A 6,624-nucleotide genomic window follows, 5' to 3' on the forward strand; every position below is an offset into this window, starting at 1 on the left:
ATCATATGGTAGTTATATTTTTAGTTTCTAAGGAACCTCCACACTGTTCTCCATTAGTGGTTGTACTAATTTATATCGCCACCAACAGTGTATAAGGGTTCCCTTTTCTCTTCACCTTCTCCAGCGTTTATTGTGTATTGACTTTTTGATGATGGCCCTTCTGACCAGTGTGAGGTGATACCTCATGGTATTTTGATTTGCATTTCTCTAATAATTAGGGATGCTGAGCATCTTTTCATGTGCTTTTTGGCCATCTGTTTGTCTTCTTTGGAGAAATGTCTATTTAGATCTTCTTCTCATTTTTTGATTGGGCTGTTTGGTTTTCTGATACAGCACTGCATGAGCTTATTACCAAGTTTTTTTTTTTTTTTGGTCTTTTTGCCATTTTCTTGGGCTGCGCCTGTGGAATATGGAGGTTCCCAGGCTAGGGGTCTAATCGGAGCTGTAGCCGCCGGCCTACACCAGAGCCACAGCAACATGGGATCCGAGCCGCTTCTGCAATCTATACCACAGCTCACAGCAACGCCGGATCCTTAACCCACTGAGCAAGGCCAGGCATCAAACCCACACCCTCATGATTCCTAGTCGGATTCGTTAACCACTGAGCCACGACGGGAACTCCATTATTACCAAGTTTTAACCAGGGTTGTTATGTCTCAAAGAACAAGTTCCACAAACATTTTTGTGGTTCTCTAGGGGTTACAATATAAATACTTATCATAAAACATATATACTGAATGGTCTACTCAAAATTAATATTTTATAATGTCAAGTGAAATTTAGAAGCTTTATAATTCATTATTTATTTTACTCTCCATTTTTGTATTACAGTTGTTATATGTTTTACATGTATACACATTAAAAACCCCATCAGATAATAATTTTTGATTCAAAGTATCATACATAATTTAAAGAACTACAGGGAGAAAAATAGTCTATTATTTTACACAGGTATTTACTAATTCTGTTGTTCTAACTTCATTCCTGAAGTTCCAAGTTTATCACTGGTACAATTTCCTTTCTATCTGAACTCCTTTTAGCATTTCTGTTAAGAAAGTCTGCTGGTGACAAATTCTCTTAATTCTCTTTCATCTGAGAATGTCTTTATCATGCCTTCATTCCTGAAGAATATTTTTTAGTAGCTATAGAACACTAGATTGACAGTTGTTTTCTTTTACTACTTTAAAAATATTCCACTGTCTTCTGGTTAGAAATTCATAGCCATTTGTATGCTTTTTCTTCTGTATGTCATGTGTTGTTTTTCTGTGGTTGTTTTCAAGATTTTTTTCTTTGTCTTTGGTCTTTAGTAATTTGATTATAATATATCAAGGCGTAATTTTGAATTTATCTATTTGGGGCTTGCCAAACTTCTTGAGTCCATTTATATCTTTCTACAACTTTGAGAAGTTTATATCCATTATTTCTTCAAATGATTTTTCTGCACTGATACCTTTCGTTTGTTCTAAAAGGACGGCCAAGACACACGTGTCAGACCTTTTGATATTGTCTCAAAATTTCCTAAGGCTCTGTTTATTATTTTGCCATTTCTACACTCACCCATTGCTGTTTGTATTGGGTAAATTCTATCGCTCTATCCCCAGGTTAACTGACTCATTCCTCTGATCATAACCATTCCTTTATGGAGCCTATCCAATGAAATTTTAAATTTCAGTTATTGCCTTTTTTTCAGATCTAAAATTTCCTCTTTTTTTCCATTTAAAAAATTTCAGTAAAGATAAAATTTACCATCATAGCTCTTTAAAATGTACAGTTCAGTAGTATTAAATACATTTGTAATGTTGTATAACCATCATTACCACCATCCATCTTCACAACTCTTTTCATCTTGTAAAACTATATTCACTACACAATAACTCCACATTTCTCTCTCCCTCCTGCCCTGAACTTTCTCTATGATATCAACTACTCCAAGTACCGCATATAAGAGGAATCATACAGCATTTGTCTTTTGTGACTGGCTTATTTCACTTATCCTAATATCCTCAAGGATCCGCCGCTTTGTAGTATATGTCAGAATTTTCTTCTTTTCCTAAGTCTGAATAATATCTTTTGGTTCTTTTTTAGCTTCTCTTTCTCTGCTGAGAATTTCCATCTTTCTACTTGTTGTAAGAGTATTTCCCCTTCTTCCAGGGAATATTGTTATCATATCTGCTTTAACAAGCCTTGTCTGATAATTTCAACATTTCTATCATCTCCGAATTGGCTCCTACTGCAAATTGTTGCCTCCTTGCAATGGCTTGTTGAGATTTTCTGATTCTTTGGATAGTTAGTAATTTTGGAGGATATCCTGGACATTTTGAAACTTTTGAATCTTTGAAAATTTTGTGCAGAACTTTTCTTATCTTTTTTTTAGTGTAGGCAGTCAGCCTGGGAAGGTGTGGACCACAAATCCTTACCCATCTTCTGTGGGCTGCAATTTCAGTTAAGTTTTCAAAGACTTTGTAATATTATCAGATTATTCCCCATGTGCTTTCCCTCCCCCCAGGACATACTACACTGGGATTCAGGTCTCCAAGCCTTTACTATGTTGTTTTGGGTCAGTTCCATACACACCCGACTTGGGCCTAGGACTTCACACACAGCATTATTGGATGGCTTTCTCAAGCTCCCTTTTCCCCATGCTTTTCTCCCACATGCCCTGATTTCCAGGGGTCCCTATACTTTTTAAGGCCTCACTTTGGAAGTGCTACAGTCACCTGCACCCATATTCCATTGGCCAAAGCAAGTCATATGGCTAAGACAAGATCATGAGGCAGGCAAGCGCAGCCTGCCTTTTCTGCTTGTCCACACAGCAGAGGCAGAAGGGGAATGAAAGGTGGGAAACAAAAACCCAGTCTACCACTGAAACACTGAGACTCAGTATCACTGAACACTCAGGTCTTAGATGGTGCAGCTGGATTGCCCACAATCTTCCAGCTTACTGATGCCAGTAATCATTGCTTTTTACCGTCTTATAACTTGGCTTGAACCACATCTCAAGCTCTCTGCAAAGTCCAAGGGATTCCCTCCAAGGTCTACAAATTCCCTGGGGCTTAGGATCTTCTGATCACTGCTTTTCCGGGTTTCCTTTTCCTTCTCAATTTTATCCACCTCCTTCCCAGGTCTGTTCTCCTCTTTCCATCTCCACCTCCACCCCATACTAAGCTTAGGGCTCATGTTTGCATAATCAAAACCCCCTCCTTGCTTGACTGCACAAAAAAGCTCTTTATTCTGAGCCTCTCTTTGGCCTCATAAAATGCTAGTGTATGTTTCTTTTCCTTCCTTCCTGTTAACTCAATAACATTCTGAGGTGCGGTAAACTACGTGTCTGGGTACAGACATAAACTAAAGGGGACTGGCAAAAAGATTTATCCCATACTTAAAAAAAAAAAAAGAGTTCCTGTCATGTCTTAGCAGTTAACGAATCTGATTAGCATCCATGAGGATGCAGGTTCGATCCCTGGCCTCGCTCAGTGAGTTAAGGATTCAGCTTTGCACTGAGCTGTGGTGTAGGTCACAGATGTGGCTTGGATCCCGTGTTGCTGTGGCTGTGGTGTAGGCCAGTGGCTACAGCTTTGATTTGACCCCTAGCCTGGGAAGCGCCATATGTCAATGGGTACAGCCCTAAAAAGCCAAAAAAAGATTTATCCCACACCAAGTCCTTTCTGGAGTTGCGGTGTTGGGGGAATGTCTTTTCTTTCTTCCTGCTGTTTGTATTAGCAAAGGAAGGGCACTGAGAAACACTGTGGTGGGGAAGTCAGTTCATGGTTGCTTAGCTCAGCCTCACCAAAACTTACTTGGCCATTGACCATCTTTGTCATGGAGCATCTATGAACACCTGAAAGCTCCAGGTATGGGAAAGCCATTGAGAATCGGGGGGTGGGCATGAGGATTAAATGAAGGAAGATGAGCTTCTGGTAATTTTTGGTGATATTAGTTCCCTTTTCTCTCCTGAGGGTCTCCCACCCCCAACAAGGTTGTCCCTATGGCAGCTGAGGAGCTGCTCCTCAGGAAGAGAGAGGGAAGAAAATTACCTTCTCCTGTACCTCACCACCTATTTGGACTGGCAGTCGTAGTGACAGCTTGCATCCTGCCAAGCTTGATAACAGAACTGTCATGGTCCATGGACGATCTGGCCCTGGGAGGTGCAAGGTGACGATTCCAGGAAATTGTGGAGATTGCTTGCAATTTGGGCTTCCTTAAATCAGATTGCCTTGCTGGATGATTTCAAGCTCTGCAAATCACATCTTGCACAGGGCTTGTTACTTTGCTTCCCTCGGCCTAACTCTGAAAGCTTTTTTCAAAGACTGTCACCACTAGACACAGTTGGATTTGGGCTTGAATCTTTGTGCATGACTAGGTCTGTGACCATAGATAAGTTACTTCTGGAGGATGATATTTCATGGGGATAATATTGCTTCGGTCAGGACCCCTTTTATTATGGGGAAAGAAATGCAGAACAACTGTAGGCTTATTAAATGAGAAGTCCAGGGGAACTGCAGGTATGGCTGGATCCAGGTGATCAGATGAGGGCTTGAGGAATCCAAATCTCCTTGTAAGTTGACATCATTGGATCGCATTATATTTGTTTATCTGGTTATTGTCCATGTTCTACAGTAGAATGCAAGCTCAAAGATTTGGTTGGTTTTGTTTACTGCTATTTCCTGCTGTCTAGATCATATCTTGGCACATAAAAGACAATCAATCCAATCACGATTTTTGTGCAAATTAACCTGTACAAGGCGGTGACAACATCTCCCCTATACATGTACTGTGACAATTATATTAGATCATATACGGAAGGTATCATAGGGCCTGACTCAGGGTAACTTTTCAATGAAAGTCATTAGCATGATCTTTCCTTCAGCTGTGCTCCTGCCCCAGGGTTCTGTGACTTGCTAAAAGGCAGCAGCAGCCACCCAGTCACCCTTGCTGGAAAGCTGGGTGTGGGTCACTATGCCTGCTTTGCATAAAGAAGGGTTGACTTCCTGGTGCCCTGTGGTTGTGGGGGGAGTAGTGGAGCTACTCATTCTTGCCACTTTGCTGTGAGCAGAAGTGTTTGCTATGGACTGAATTGTGTCTTCCCAGAATTCATATGTTGAAACCTTAACCCTTAATATGATAGTATTTAGAGATGGTAATTAGGTTTAGATGAAATCCTGAGGGTGGGACCTTTGGGATGGGATTAGTGTCCTTATAGGAAGAGATACAGGAGCTGACTTCCTCTCCCCCTCTTCATCCTCACACATGGAGCAAGGGTCATGTGAGGACACAGCAAGAAGGTGGCCATCTGCAACCAAGAGAGAGAGCCCTCACTAGATGCCAACCTTGCCAGCACATTGATCTTGGGCTTCTAGTCTCCAGAACTGTGAGAAATAAATTCCTATTGTTTACCCACCCAGTGCTAGTCTGGTGTTTTGTTGTGGCAGCTTGATCTGACTGAGGCAGGCTTCTCTAAATCTGAGTCTTTGTCAACAGCAGTCCCGAGGAGCACATTTGCCCCCGTGACATATCTGCCACTAGCCACTGGCTTGGGGGCTTCTCATGCCAATTTCCCCAGTAGTCTGGTCTAAGACCAACACAGAGATTTGACACACTGATTTTTTTTTTTCCATTTTAATTCCAGGTGGTATAGAATTCAGGATAGCATAAAGACTATGGCAGGATGCTGAGCTGGGTTTATGCAGACCTTATAACTAAGGTAGAAATGGCTGAGAAGAACACAAAATGAAATGAGCTACTGTCTATCTGTCTGTCTTTCTGTCTCTCTCTCCCTTCCTTCCTTCTTTTCCCCTTTCCTTCCTTCCTTCTTTCTTTCCTTCTTTCTTCTTTTTTACAAAAGTTTATTCTTCAATGTACAATAGGTTCCAAGATAACACTTCATTCTAGCTATAAGTGGCAACAAATATTATGGTGGGGAATCCAGATGTTTATACAGGAATGGAATCGTCATTGCCTCAGGCACAACCAATTTTTGCCAGATTTCTTAATTCCAGCTGTGGCCAGGGGGCCTTTCCCTGAGGCCCTCACTTTTAGCTCCTCAAGTTTCTTCTGCTCCTCCTTCTGTTTCTTCTTGAATGCCTTATCTTCCTCCTCCATCTCCTCAAACCTGTTTCTTGGGCTGCTTCAGGGGTTTCTTCTTGCCACCTTCGGGGCCCAACATGGCACCTGCCACTCATTCCCCAGAAACACATTGCTGTTTGAATCCAGAGATGGTGCCAAGCAAATGCTCCATAGCTGGCCCCTATCCAGAAGATGCCACCAGTGTCACTGTTTATTAGACAGTGGACATGTGCTTCCAAACATATCACAAGTTTCAATCTTTGGTGTCTCTGAATCAACCACCTAGACTGGGCCAAGAGAGGGTTCTCCCCAAGCCAAAACTGACCCATCTCTCTGTTGCTGAAGAACAGTGTACTGGCTATAAACATGGGTTCCAGAACCTGAGTGTCCTGGTTCAAATCCCTCTTCCACCACTTAATGGCTGTGTCATGTTTGGTAATTTACTGAAACCTCTCTCTGCCTCTGTTTCCACACTCTTTCTTTTTCTTATTTCTTTTTTAAGGCTACACCAGTGGCATACAAAAATTCCCAGGCTAGGGGTCTAACCAGAGCTGCAACTGC

General features: G+C 41.7%; 1 pseudogene; it reads right to left on the reverse strand.

Moving 5' to 3' along the window:
• Positions 1 to 5,949: 5,949 nt before the first annotated feature.
• LOC125133345 (translation machinery-associated protein 7-like) lies at positions 5,950 to 6,163 on the reverse strand (annotated as a pseudogene).
• Positions 6,164 to 6,624: the final 461 nt, after the last annotated feature.

Source organism: Phacochoerus africanus, chromosome 8, assembly GCF_016906955.1.
Source record: "Phacochoerus africanus isolate WHEZ1 chromosome 8, ROS_Pafr_v1, whole genome shotgun sequence".
Taxonomy (NCBI): domain Eukaryota; kingdom Metazoa; phylum Chordata; class Mammalia; order Artiodactyla; family Suidae; genus Phacochoerus; species Phacochoerus africanus.